Genomic DNA, 15,826 nt, shown 5'->3' with positions numbered 1-15,826 from the left:
TGCTAACAGCTTCTGAGAGTGCTCTTAGTGTATTCAAACTGTTAGATAGTTTCCAAGTAAAATACTGGTTCTGTAGCTGACATCTGAAGTAGCCCTGACCCAAGAGCTAGAGGAGATCATACGAAGGCACAAAATCAATAGTAGGATGAGAATCACACTTGTTAGGTGTATAGGTGCATTACTAATCTAGTTCTGAATCTATACTTTTTAAACCTTAATTTGGCAGACAATACTGCTCGATCTAACTGAAATATATACTAAACTAGACCTGGATTCTAGCCAGCTAGATAAAAATATAACTGATATCCATCCATACCATTTAGTAAAGCAAAAATAAATGCATTCTAACAAGAGATCAACACAAAATCTCTGTCTCCAGCTTTGCAAAGGAACATGCCCCAATGTTTAATTTTCCGTGAGTTCCTCTGCATTTAGGTAGCAGCAGGAGACCATTATACTGTGACAGCACTCAGTTCTGATGACATTATCTTAAACTTTTCCCAGTTGTCCATCCTCACCCCTGTTGTGCTGCTGCCATCTATTAACATTCCATCAACAACAATGAAAGAAGTCAGAACCGAGTACATTAACATGGCAGCAAAGCTGCTGTGCTTTCACCTGGACATACACACRCGTTTGGCAGTAGCTATATAGTTAATTAACTGCATCACATCATGTTAATTCCTTATAAGCCTTGTATGAGGTATTTTGCATTTATAACTCATGGATTCATAGACTGTTATGGTCAGAAGAAATCATTAAATCATCCGGGCTCCCCTTTTCTATTATAAAGGCCATACAATTGCGCTCACTCGCTCCTGTTGTTAACCCAATTACTTGTGTTGCACTGTCTTCCAAAAAGACATCCAAAGACTTCAAAAGATGCCAAACCTACTTCTCCCTTGGAGGTTTATCCCAACAGCTAATCACCCTAAGTATTACACAACTAATGTAGGCTGGGGACTAATAAAGCTTAGTCCCCTACGGATTTGTGCTTCATGGTTGATTGACTTTGATGTCTAACAAGCTGTGCGCTCTGATTAAAGTTTCTTGCCATATATGGAACAGCTTTAAGGGCTTTTCTCCAACCTCTTGTGGATCCTCTGGTATCTAATAATGTGACAACCCTCTACAGCCCTGCCAATACTTAGAACATTACAGGCCTCTGTCAGGATCTTTTAAGAGAGGTTTCAGCTATCATTGACCACATACTTTCATGAAACCTGCAGAAACATTCCTGCTTTTAGACCTGTTCCCCCTTTGCCAAGGCCTGCTGCAAAGAAACAAGTTCAAAAGTTACTGGAGGCACCTGTGCATGTTTATGCAAGTGTACATACACACAGCATGGTTACACTTTTTTTTTCCTAAATACTTGTACCTTGTCTCTCTTCCTCCATAYGTCTTTCTTCTTCAAATCAGTGCCCATTAACACCCAGAATTTCCTCTATTATCTGTAATTTGCGTGCGCTTACTATGCTTTTTAATATAGCGAATACCTTGTGTTCCTTCTCTTTCATACCTTCGTGTATTTTCTTCTGTTTTCTGTACGACAATTTTTCCTGATGCAGATATCATGAATTGAAAAGGGCCCGTTTTCCCAGAACCTTTTTCCCTATTTTTCCAAGTATGTTAGCTAGTCCAAAAACAAAAATAAAAAAAGCTTTTCCTGCAAATCTTATATTTTTACACCACCACAGTTAAAACATTTTAAGAGGCAAGAACAATATGCAGTATCTTCAGTGTTAATCTCCCCGTGTCAGATACGCAAAAACACCTCCTTACACTACTCACAACTCCCCTTCTTATATATCAAAGGACCACATCAGTCTTTTCCCAGAACATCTCACTGGGAACTCATGTTGAGTGACTTGTCTTCTTTGACCTCTAAATCCTTTCCAGAGCTTTCTAAGACACAGTCTTCCTATTGTTTGGAAAGCAACTGCTGATATTTCTGAAAGCACAGTAGTATCCATATTGCCCTAGAAGAAAGTTTTGTTGCAACTAATTATTTTGGATGGAAAACTAATCCATAGTCAAATAAAAGAAAAAAAAAATCAATGAAAGAAAGAACCAGCAGCATTATTTTTAAAAACTAGGAACACTGAAGATACTATGCTATTCTTAATACATTAAAATTATGCTTTGATATTGTGGTGGTGATGGAAAGAGTAGAAATGGGACTTAATGTGCCAGTTTTAACTTTCTATCTTCTCTTTTGAAGAAAGGAGAGAGGGACCAAAAAAAAGGCAAAATTCTGCGATTTCCCCTCATTTTCGCCATATGTTAGACTGGCTTTATTCATTAATACTGAAAACCAAGCCTAACATGTCTGAAGCTAGGGTAGTAAAATTGTGTGACCCAAAATCAAAGACCATTTTGAAAATATGAGGTCTGGCTTCCCTATACCTTTGCTTCCCTCTCAATAATTATGATGATAAAAATGAATTCATATCTCATGGAGACAGTGAAAGGCACTGAACTTTTTTTCAGAGTCTCAGAGAAAACCAAATCTATTACCACTGAAGTATGTTTAAATACTTCTGTTATTGTTTTGCATTTTGCTTTTAACCAAATTATCTCTTCAAGAGTTCTTTTTATTAATCAGTTCTATTCCATATAACCACTGTCAGATTTACTAATTAAAAAAAAAATTAGCTGTTTGACACTACACTCTTTTGCATCTATAATGAAATCTAATAAGACAGAAGGGAAAACTAGTAATTTTCTTGTGGGAAAACTGCAGCTAACTTTGACTAGGTTGTTTGACAGGAAAATAAAACTGCGATGCTCATTTTGATGATCATATACCAGATCCTGACACAACCATTCTGTTTGCAGATTGGCTCCTTGAAAGSTTATTTGTCTCCAGCTAAATACTGAGAACTCTCAGCTCCTGTCAGATAAGAAAGAACTTGCTACACTGAACCCTAACTTTGAGGAAAACTTTCAGGGAAAAAGCTCTGAACAGGATATACAGTTGGGTGGCCTTCTAGACATAATCTTGTCTGTCTCAAGTATCACATCCTTTTATCAAAGACATCGTCAAGTTCAAAAAATACAAGACAATGATTAAGGGAAAATGCCGTTGGAGAAAAGGAAGATTGATCAAGCTGCTTTTAAAAAAACTATCTTTCTATGCTTCAATTTAAATGAAATATATTAAAGATTTGATTTTCCTTTATATCTGTTAGAAATATTTAAATGACCCTCATTGCAAAAGAGAATCAARCCTTTTATTTTACAGAAATGAATGGATAGTCTCAGTCTCTATGGTTCTAGCAAAATTTGTTACAGAGAACTGACACAGCAACTCYAATGCATAGAAATGATGTACCCTCATCAAGTCATTTTCATGAGCAAAACCCAATAATGGCTCATTTGTACACTTGTTAGTATTAAACAACAAAACCAATAAAAAGAAAAGTTAGAAAAAGTCTAAGCTGGACCTGAGGCAGTACGTAAATTTGCTGAGACTGCAAAGCACACACTTGTACCATCCAGGAAGAAAGAAAGCCAAGAGATGCAAACCCAGGTTCTAACTATGGTAGTTAATTAGCCCTCCTTTTAGCTAGAAGGAGCTTTCTATTTAATATTCCCCAAGGTTTTATGTTACGCAGATTTAAGATTACAGACAGGAAAACTGTACATGGAAAATTTGGGTTAAGGCTTTAAACAGGAGAAAAAAAWATATATGACTAGGTATAATATTAAGGCAGCCCTAAGGATGCAGAGGTATGCCCCTTCCAGCCATACCTGAAGAACTATTTCTCATGAGATTGCGAACAAAGAGATATATTAGTGCAGGAGGGGTTAATTAGTAAGAGATAATTCCCATGCATTGCACAACACATTCATCTCCCTCAACTCAGCACATTTTCCTGAATGATAATGTCAGCAACATGAGTTCCTACTGGTCAAAATTGCATATGCATGATCTCTCTCAATTTTAAGTCTATAATCTTCAGAGCTTTGAATCTGTATTGAGCCATTTGAGACATGAGTAATGCAACAACRTTTCTAGCAGGGATCACTCCTGAACTGAACATTTTTAGTATAAGCCATTGACAATAAACACACGAATCTACTTTAGATTTTTCTCAGCTTTGGGACAAGCCCAGTGGAAATGTGGTCAATGGAAGCTGCAGGTGCACAACCACATTGAAGCTGATAACCTAGAAGGAAGTTTTAATCTCTCTGAAGCCTATATAACCTACACATTAAAGGAAGACTTCTAAATGGCACAGGAGAAAAGATATGGAACAATTATAGGAAAAGCAGAATTTTTAACATAATGTGGACGGAGCCAGATGGATACATAGAAATGCCCTATGCTTTGCTTGCTTGTGACAAGGACTGATGCCCTAGAGATCTCTTGCAGTTATGTAGTTTTGTATTAACTGCAAAGCATCCATTGGCTCCATATATCTGAGAATATGCCTTAGATCCTGAATTTGGCTAGAAACCCAGATGATCAAAAATAGACAGCATATTTGAAAACATATATTTAAGTTCTTTTGCATTTCTAGTCCATTTATGTACTGCTCTAGAAATCAGCTTTATATGTGCTTTAAAAAAGAAAAAGAAAGAAAGAAAAAAGAAAAAATTGCAGTAGGGATAGAAAAATGTCATGTCATTATATTTTGCCTAGAAACAGCAACATTTAAACACATAACAAAGCCCATAGCAAACAACATATGAGAAGGGAGAGCTGGTGCTAGTAGTCACTCATTTATTGGACCACAGTGTCTGGCACTCTTAAGCTGAGATTGTCAGACARCCCTAAGGAAACTGAGGATAGCTATCTTTATTGTTAAGCAATAAAGCTCAAAGGCATAATATACTTGTGAACACCTTCTCTTTAACCATCCTTGAGAAATTAACTGTCTCCTCCACTTTCCCACTCCTGCTGTCTGTCCGTCCCTTCCATTTTTCCAAGTGGCTACACCCTTTCACCTGCTTCACCCTGGCCTCTAGCCAGCTTCAGCGCTTAGAGCAATTCTGAGTGTCATGCCAGCCTACCTCTAGTCTCTGCTACGCTGCTCCACCTCCTATCTATTATTCTGTGTCCTGTTTGAACAGACAGGTTGGCGATGAGGAGGGTGAAACATGGTGAGAAAGCAGACAGAAAGAAGAAGCAGGTTCCCAGCTGGCAGCAGGCAGAACAGGACTTACTTTTCTCCCACGAGACCTGAGTAACCCATAGCTAGATGGAGGTGCCCTCCAGTCACTGCTCATTTTCCAAGGAACTTCAAAGCTCTCGTTTGCTACATTATGTACTGCTTCTTCTTCTTCAAAAAAAAAGTGAAGTACTACTGAAAAAACTGGTAAATGCACAGCATTTTGGTGATAAAAATTATAATTGCCAATGAAGTAGCATTTAAGAAGAAAAATAAAGCTTTGAGGCATTGTAGGAAAAGAACTATAGTGCTGAGAATCTCTTTGTAATATGAGGCAAACCCCTTACTCAATACTATGTTGATGAAATTTAATTAATTAATTAATGGAAGCTAATGAACATTTAAACATGTTGTGCCTCTGGCTATCACAGTGAAGCTTTCTGGTAGATGAATGCAATCAAATTACACAAGGACAATAATTGCTCTCTAAACAAGCATAGAAAGGTTATCTTTAAAAAAATGCTTCAAATATGAAAAATAAGTAACTTGCATGTGTAGTGTTTGTGTCTGAGGTTGCTGTCATTTAGAAGCTCACAAGCTAATTGCAATTGCAAATGAAAAGCTTTTCATTGACATTSCTGTTTGTGGATGCAAATAATTACGTCGCAGCGCTGAGAAAAATGCTGGGTCAAAAAAAAGTCTGCTAAGATCACAGGATCTTAGCAGCTAAGTACAATATAATACTAAGCACAATATATATGACAATAGCAGCAAATATTTACAGCATTTAATAGAAAGTCACATTTGATTTGCTTAAGTTTGCTATTTCASTAGAACAGAGGAAGAATTTTCCATGTGGTTTTAAACTAGATAATTTTTTAGGTTTATAGATCTTTTTTCCATTTTATTTGCCAAAAAAAATTTATCAGAATACAGAAAAAAAAAAAGGGCAATATTTGAAACAAAACACCCCGTCTATAGTTGTCAGAGGAGAAATCTATAAATAACAACAATTTTTGTAGAAATTTGGATAGGCAACAATTGTAGCCTTTTACTCGCAGCAACTAATCTCCCAGCCAAAATCATAAAACTTTCTAGGATCCAAGCTAATATGAAGAGAAATGGGATGTAAATTATGTTTATATAACTTTTATTTAAAGCCTGAGATAGCTCCTTTGCACTCCTGAGGAGCCTAAGGCAGCTTACAAGATACACCTGTAACTTCCATTAGGATAATGAGATTATGCCTATTCATTCCCCCTCAGCATAGTAATGGCTAATTGTGTGTCTTATTATTTAGAAATGGATGCCCCTCATGTAAGCTGTGGGGGTATRGGGGTGAGAGTGGATGACCTAATTAGACAGGAAACTTTTAAATGTCTGAAATGAAAAGCTAATGYCATATCTACAAAGTGTTCTTAGAGGTTAAGTATTTCAGGTTAGGAGGATGTTAATTATAGTGCATTTAGATTAAATGAGTGTGCAGGTGGAATAAAGACAAAGCMCTGATACTGTAACTTGCAACAATCTTTCATTTCAAAGATGCTCCTGATACTGCACTGAACTTCTTCAGTGCCTACTTAATCTTCTCTCTGGAGCACTTACATGTTCCCTATAGTATGTARAGGCAAAAAGTGTACCAAATATCTATCTCTAACTTGCCTTCTGAGACAGCAGTAAATTCTAAGTGGAGCTAGACAAAATTGTGCAGCTATACATTTTTTTCCAGAGGAGAGGTGMTGAAATGTTTATTATTATTACTATTATTCCTTTTGTAGAGGAGAAAAGAGGGCTGTTTAAGCATTTCTTTAAAAAAACTTCAACGTGAAGAATTTTGGTTCATGGATTAAAAAACAAAGGGCTTGTTATGAAATTGTCTTTAAGTAAGTTATTTTTCAAATGGTAGAAAATTTTCCTCAAAATCGTATCCTACCATCTTCTTTTTTTTTTTTTTTTTTTTTTTTTTTTTGGGACTACTAGCAAGACAAATCAACCATTTTTACACGAGTCCTTTCCTGTGAAAGCAGAACTTATCAGACAGGGCTTAGTCTGTTGAACCCCGTTTAATCACTATGACCAAAGCACAATTACAGTGTCATACAAAAGCTAATGTCACTAAATCTCGAGGTATGAGAAAGGTAATTTGTTTGAACTGATTTTTTTTTTCCTCATAGCACTGAGAAATCCCTTTAGGCAGGAGCATTTTTTTTTTTTTTTTTTTTTTTTTTTGCTTTGTTTTAATTTTTCCTTAAGCAAAAAGGAGTGGGACTCATTTGTAAGGTGTGTGAGACTTTGCAGGTCTGGTTTTACAATACACTGTTTAGTCTTTGGTGAGACTTGTTAAACCCTGAAAGAAAAGTCATGCATTGACTGAGTGACGCCACCCTGAGGTTGATTCCCAAGGGAAAATAAAGACTCAGTCCTGCCTTAGAATCGTTAGGGTGACCGAGAACACCTTCTAGCATGTGATAGCATTCAAAACCTTGGCAAGCTGCATAATAACATTAAACCCAATGATCTAATTATTCACCTCTAATATAAAGGGCAGGGTTCCATGGGAAATCAGGAGCAGGGCTGAGAAATACACTTAGAAAATAGATTTCACAATACAAATAGAGGCAGTGTGTCAAGATCCTAACCTGGGAAAATTAACTTGCAAAGATGTCCTGTGTATCCACTGTGCCCAGTTCAGCAAAATTGTACTTACGTTATAAAGGGAGGAGCTGTAAAGACCTGAATTAGCAGCTTTAATTATTAGAAAACACCATTTTCATTTGTCATGATACATTTTTTCTTTTAAATCATGGAGATACATAAGACATAGATAAATATAATACAAGATTTTAAACTAACTAATTTACACTAAGCTTTAGTGACCTATGAACTCCAGAAAAAGTCACAAGTAGAATAGTAATATCTTCTATGCATAGCCCAATGAAAAAGTGACCAACACTCATTRTGGCATGAAAGATCTTCCTCCAATAATATATTTCTTTTTAATGATCATTTCTTCATTTCCATATAACCCAGTGTGTGTGGCCATGTATCAAAATTTCTATGCATCAAGATATAAATATCTAATTATATCCTTAAATATACCTGTTCACTCAATTGCACACCTAAAAGCTTGAATTTGTTGGCAAAGGAATGCCAAAGATACACGCCAAAGAAGTGAATGTTCTACATCCTCTGTATACAGAAAAATAGATTTTTGTGCAGGTATATTTCAAACTGTGGAATATTTGAACTGTGGCCCAAGTAATTATCTGAGGAGTCTACTGGGAATGAACCTATTRGAATAAGTTGTAAAAGAATCTCTTCCAAATAGGTATTAAAAACAAAATTACAGATCCTGGGCAAGATCCTCAGCAACTACAAATTGGTAGCTGTTAGAAATCTCTTTGATTTCATCATGTGTGCAAGTTCGAGCTCCAAGAGAATTTTTACAGTAAAAGTACAGATTCCTGAAAAAAAAAGTTTTTCAGAGTAGAAACACAGGTGGTAGTACTTATATCATTCCCTTTAAACTCCTTTAGTTAGGCGTTTAGCTTGACTTCTCTGAATCATGCCCACTTTACATTGGCATTATGAGAAGTCTGGATTCCTCCCACTTGCACCTTACCAGATACCTAAAATAACCCCAAACAGACAATGTAAATACTCTGAACACCACAAAAAAAGTTCAGGTCTTCTACTGACAGAACTTAACTGATAAACGCACCCAACTTTCAGGAAAAAGCAGAAAGACATTTCTTTTTAGACATTGTGGTTATTTGCAGAAACCATATCAATTGCTGCACCAATTTCTGCATGACTGTCTAATTTCTCCAAGGATGTCTTAATGAAAAAGTGTTCTGAATAATATCTTGCTGCCTATAAGAAAGATTTTTATTTTTGTATAATGATAGTCTAAATCTCTTGTAGTAACCAACTGCTTAACACAGGGAAATCCCAATCTTTCAGCTCCATTGTATAATTTATACAATATGTTCAACATGTTCCCACATAATAAACGTGGGAATCCCATACAACCAGTCCAAGGTCTGAGGGGAGTTTTTTTTATGATTCATGTTTGCTGCATCCTCACTTTACCACACCCCCAAGGACTTCTGCTGGGAGCCAAAGTGTTACTGCAATCACCACTGGTAGGAGATATCCTGTGCAAAAGCATTATTTACAGCAGGATGCATTGAAGATGAGAGTCAGAGTCTGATAACTTTATCTCAGAGGTTACCTGGGAAAGCCTTCTCTAGGTCTATTTAAAAGAGTAGCTTTAAATAATGAATAAATTAAGAGATATTATCATTCAAATGTTACTTCTTGCTATGACAAATCTTCCATGTAACCCTTAGCCAGGTTCTGTTTATTTAAGGTGATGCTCATTTGAATAGTTTGGGAAAGAAGTGCTTTCATTGTACCTGTTATTCGATTTGACAGCTCTTTGCAACACGGGGAAAGGGTCATGTTTGAACTTGCACAGAGAAATGTCATTGTCTTGTCTTTAGAAAAGATATTCAAGATAGTTCAGATAATGTTCACACGCRTTTAGCCTTCCTGATTGGCAAATTTACTGTCTGGCAGCAATTTTCATGCAATAGGAAAAAAAAAAATTAAAAACAGGTTGCTGCATTCTTGCTGCAAAAGTGACAGTTTTAATCCACTCTTAAAAATATATATATGTTTTCTAAATTGTGCTATCAGTGCACTGAAATAAACCAGAAGTTTACTTGTAATGTAGATGTCTCCACTATGCTTTTATTTTCTGTCTTTTTTTTTTTTGTCTTATTCCACAATATTTGGGGTATTATTGCTTAAAGCCTTTCGAGATCTAAAAGSGTATTACAAAAGGATCATCACAGTCTTTTCTCTGTCATATGTATTCAACTTCTTTTATATTGTACAACAGATGTACCCCAGCTCTACCTATTGCATTCAGAGAACAAGAGGCTGCCAAGGCTTTGAGCGCTTTAACAGCTCAGTTCAGAGCACCTGACTTTGACTTCTGCTCTGAATCATCGGAAGAACCTCCTAGATGCACACYTGCCTGTGGACTATAGAGGGAACCTAAAGACTAGTCAGCTAACCTAGCCACCAATGGCAGATTCCCAGTATCTGAATATTAAATAAAGCCACCCACTGTTATGGAAAAAAAAATTTAAAGGAGCGCAAGAGAAAATGGCATTAGAGAAAACTTTAGAGCATTTTCCTCTCTTTAAAACTATTTTTGAAGGGGTATCAGGGTAGCAGGAATTCATAAAAAGAACTGCTTTTGCACTATTGTACAAAGGTGCTGTGGCCAAAGGTCAGCAACTTGTTCTGTCAAGTATTGCCTTCATTTTCTAAATGCAGCAAGGGGGTCAAAAGTCGGGATCTTGAGTTTGGCTCTTCTCTCCATCACCGATTCAGTTTGCAATATTAAATTAGTCAAGTAAGTGGTGTCAGTTAGGCATCATAGATTTTCCCTCTTCACATAAACACTGGTAGTCTGAATCAATTTATGCTTATGAAGCACTTGAAGTTTTTTGAGAACCCAGTATTGTAGTATGAAAAGGAGTTTCTCATGGGTTGCAGACGAGCTGGGATCCATAACAACGTGGCAATCAATCAGCCTTATTGCAGGGTGAGAGAGCACTGTGCCTCCCTGAAAGACAAGCATACACAAAAGTTAAGAAATTGTTTATCCCAGCCGTAATAGGAAACTTTTGTATATAATTTTCCTGCTTACTCAGACAGAGGCACTGTAACATCTGTCAGGCCAGGCCTAGCACTTCGCATAGAGATCTGAGGAAAGGAACACATGCCCCATTTCCTCTGATAGCAGCTCACCAGTCACTGCTGCCAAACGCAGTGACCGTGCATGGGAAACCAAGCTCGGCTCCAGCAGCATGCAGTTAACCTCAGTGAAGTAAATTCAAATGTGCACAGGTGTAAACTGCAGCAGGAGTCACCTGGTACAGCACCTTTAATACAATTTGAATTCTCATTGCATGGAGCTCGGTTGGTTTTAATCACGCTTCTAATCATGTTTAATCTAAGAAAGTGATAAGAACAAAATCTGGTTATTTACAACTACCTGCTTATTTGAGGCACACAGTAGCGTGTGAGGCACACAGCACAGACTATCATCCTTCCCTAACCTATCAGTAGTATCACCCTCCATACCCCATCCAGATGGCATCAGTCAGGTCAAAATGCAGTCACTGCAACATCTCCCATGTTAGTGGAAAGAAGATTAAGGGGGTCCTGACTTTTCCTTTAAATTCGTGATTTTAGTCAAAATTGTGGAATCTCCRTCTCTGGAGATCTTCAAAGCCCACCCGGATGTCACCGCATGCTACACACTGTAAGTGTCCTTGCTGGAGCAGGGGGGTTGGACTAGGTGATCTTCCAACCTCAACCATTCTGTGATTCTGTGTATCCAGGCACTGCAATAGTAAAACTACAGCTTTAACCTCAACACCACCAAAAAAAAACTCCTACTCTTCTTTTTTTTTTTTTTTGTATTTATTCACAATTGACGCTCTTGATTTTTTCTTTTCTCTTGGATTTATAGACATTTGCTCCTCTTCATGCACAAACTTTTAATCTTTGGGTATTTGAGAATGTCCTATACTACTGACTTTTTGCCCAAGTAAGCTCAAGGCACAACAGTGACAGCAACCATTTTTGGGAGGAGAGAGAGGAATCTCTTTTTTAGTCTTTCCAAGGGTACCCAGAACTTTATATAGGAAGAAGTAGAAAAATGTGTTTAAATTAAGTGATAAAAATGAATAAGAGACGGCTTCATATATCACAGCTCTCTCTTAGATTAAAGGGAAGCTTTTCCCAGTTTAAAAATATCCAAAATGTAACAGCCTAGAACCACATAAAATAAGTGTTTTAAGTCAGTCAGGAAAACTATGTAGTGTTTTTTATTCTTTACATATTGCTATGCTACCTCAGCAGCCAACTGGATCAAGAGAGCACATGATTAAGCAGCCCTCCTGTTGGGTTATGGGATTCAAGTCAGATTCACAGTCAGATCTTAGTCCCAGACCTGGCCAACAGCTTATGCCTAAGGGAGTATGTGTGAAGGAGGCCCTCCAACTGAGCCATGCATTTCAGAAAGGACCCCACTGCTTTCCAAACTCCTCCTGAAAGGAGCCTGGATGTAGTTGGATCAAATCTTAGTCTCAGACTTGGTCTACAGCTTATGCTTAAGGGATTTAATGTTCAGAGACTACTCTCTRATAGATATTTTGGAATAGGTAGGCAGAGGGAAACCACTTTGCAAGCTCGGATGTCAGTTTGAGAATTAACAACTACACTGTGAAGAATCAAAAGGCCAAGTCCCAAAGTGTATACACGCAAATCACTCACCCAAAGATGGAGAGTGCTCTCAACCTCAAGGAGTTATCTATAGCAGCATCCCAATCCGAGGGGAGAGGTCTTGACAACAGGCCCACTCCTTCCAAGGAAAAGTCACTCAAATTCATAAGCCTCATGGGCTTGTTTTATACCCAAGTTGGATCAGGATGCAGTCAGTATGTTTTTGTTGGGTATTTTTGGCATATAACAGGTGTCTAAACTTGATGTTCCAGTGTATATTTTGTAGTTAGATAAGCTGTGTCATGTTGACATTGCAGCTTCTGTGAGAATCACTAGTCTCAAGGCCTCACAGCTGCTCATAGCTGCAAGCACTAGTTAACCATTTCACTGATTTCCAACATAAGGGAGGGATGGGAGAGGGTCAGAGTGCACCTGCCACACACATACAMACACTTATAAGTGTTCACACATCTATATGTCCATGGTACTTTAATACCTCTGCAGTGGTCTTTGAGAAGAAAACAGACATAATTTAGAATTATTTAAAGGTAACCAATGCAAGATATTGCAATTTATTGCAGACTAGTCCTATCACCCAAAAACTTTGAAAAGACAAGCAATCTTGTATTTCTTATCTGCTGTATTTCCTTGCCTTTCTGTATTACAATACATTTTGCACCCTGACAGAGGATTAATCACCTGATGGGAATACCACAGACTGCAGAGATCTGCTGGGAAATATATTTCTGAATGACTTCACACTAGTCAGAAGTTCATGATGTCTATGATTTATTGTCTCTGGTGAATTTCTCATTGCTGTTGAGAATTTAAACTAGTTCAGCTGCTCCTAGTGATGAGGCACAGAAGGCAAATACAAGGCCACAATAACGTCTGTAAAGCTCAAAGTTGGAAAGCAGCTTTTCCAAACTACACTGAGAAATGATGAATTTAGTCCTGAGAAGGAGAAGAGCAGCTTAATTTTCAGCTGTTTCCACATTCTTTCCCGCCTGTGCCATAAAGCTCTCTATGTAGCAAAAAGATAGGAGAACTATGGCCAAAACCTGAAGTTCTTCTTTAGTTTTCATCACATTTTTACACAACAAACTACCTCTGAGCATACTTCTATGTAATAAGATACATACAAGGAAGAAAAGAAAAAGAAAACAGGTCCAAGATGTTAGGAGTACTTTTTCAGTCTGCTCAGGAAGTACCAACTGGAAGCTTTAAAAGACCAGCCCAGGTAATAGTCACTAAGGGACAGATGGGGTTCATATGCCCAGGAGGATGGAAAAGCTCAGTTGGATTAGTCAGAAGTAAAGGCAGATGGCAACATGATGCAAGTTCTATCCTGAATAAGGGATTTCAAGTGCCTGATATCAACCCTGCCTGATATAGGACGACTGCATACACGGTGGCTAGCACCACTCAGTATTTCAACTCACTTTGAAAGCAATTTGTATTTGCATGTTCTTCACTGTTCAGTTTTGATATTCAGTGTTACATCTTCCTCTCAGGCTTGTAAGGCCAATTTCTTTGGGATCATGCATCATATAAGCATTGCTTTTTGATGTAAAACAAACACTTCAGATTTTCAAGTCCGTAACTATACTTCAGTGACATGCATAACTTTTTTTTGGGGGGGTGGGGAAGGAGGACAATTTAAAGGATGTCTTCATTCTCAGATGTTATAAAAGAAGCAGGAAAAATATTCAAGATACTTCCAATGCCTCAAGTGATAAGAAACAAAAATACATTTGATCACTCAAATGAACAAGGGTCTGACACCTGACAGTTTTGCCCCTGTGCAAAGGAGTATGATTTCCTACTGTTCTAATGTGAAATAACTGCAAACAATTATGCTAAATTTAAGTATTTGAAAACAAACCTTTTTTCTGTATAGGCCACAATGATTTATCAGCCAAGGTAGTGGATCAGACAGCATTTTTTTCACGGTCATATTTATATAAATGAAGGAAATTTATAATTTTAGGGCTCAACCAAAGCAGATAATCTACCTTGAATCTAGCCTAGGAGAAAAAAAAAACAGGAAAGGAAAGCAAACTAGTATATGAACAGGTTAAGCTTTCTTTTCCTCTGCCAAGTCTCTCCTCCATTTTGAGAATTTATGGGTTTCTCTGCAATCAAGAGAGGTTTTGCTGCCTTTCAGCTATCACATTCACCTCTTTCAAAAGATATGCTTTACCCAAATTCTTTGACAGGGAGCGAGTGAAATCTCAACGTCACTGAATCTCACTGAAGTCAGTGGGAAATTTGCCATTCACTATAATGAAGCCAGGATTTCACACAAACTTCATATCAGCAGAAGACCAGACTGAATCTAGTCCAGTGTTTGTGAAGTGCTTTGAAGTAGAGAGTGTTACAGCACTGAAAGTATTGCTATTATTGTTATGGCAACTGAGTGCATGAGAGAGAAGGAAGGTAGAAAACCTCAGAATGAACTGGAAGGAAATACTGATTGTGCAGATCTTTCTCGGAGGTCAGTTACATGACGTTTTTCTAAACAGTTTCCTTTAAATGTGTCTAGTAAATTTCTCTTTCAACCTAAGTACTTTCTTGGMATGTTAATCAGAAGCAGATCTTTCTACCAAGTACAGTCATCCTGACTGAAAAAGAGTCCTATCTTTTCCTATGCGAACTTTGCCTAGAGCTTTATTATTGCTCTCTAAGGATTTACTTAAATACTCTACAGAGGGCTTAAAATGTTTTCAGAAAMACTGCAAAGCCCTAGCGGGAAGGCAGAAACAATGGCTCCCTTTCAGCTTGTCTATTATTCTTCAGAACTACAGTGTGGCCTTTGCACTTCATTGGCCCATGGTAGGGAGCACTTGGGATTCAGTAAATGTTGGTGATGATAAGCTATTTCACTTACTTGTGGCTGTCATGTATATATTACCACCAGACAAGACAAGGGTTGATCATCAAGGGAAAAAAAAACCCTATTCCATGATCTCATTAACTTGTTTATTCTGCCACAGACTCATTCAAAATTCTTTTCAAGTTACATGGATAACACTGCAGTCATGAAATGTGTTAGCTGCTACCAAAGAAACTAACGTTAGGGGCTTGGCTATTGCCTTCTGTCAGGCTGCAGCAGGAATATCTCCCAGTATCCTCAGATCACACAGGCCTTGCAGTTCTTCTGAACAACTTGCTCACTAGGAAAGAATGGTCTCTGCAGGAGTCAGCTACCCAGGGACAGATCTTCAACTGGTATAAACTGTCAGTGATACATTAACCTCAGACAAGCTAAAGTTTTAGGCTGCACAGGATTTATCTACAACTCAGCAGCTGTGAGAAGAGCATGGTGTTAGGTCATGAAGTGAACGGTCCAGCAACTGTGATTCAGCCACTGGCATAGTCAAGTCAACTGAGAATTCCCA

Source organism: Nothoprocta perdicaria, unplaced genomic scaffold (assembly GCF_003342845.1).
Source record: "Nothoprocta perdicaria isolate Ctin4 unplaced genomic scaffold, notPer1 scaffold_231, whole genome shotgun sequence".
Classification (NCBI taxonomy): Eukaryota; Metazoa; Chordata; class Aves; order Tinamiformes; family Tinamidae; genus Nothoprocta; species Nothoprocta perdicaria.
The sequence above is the reverse complement of the archived record's forward strand: the minus strand, read 5'-3'. Positions refer to the sequence as shown.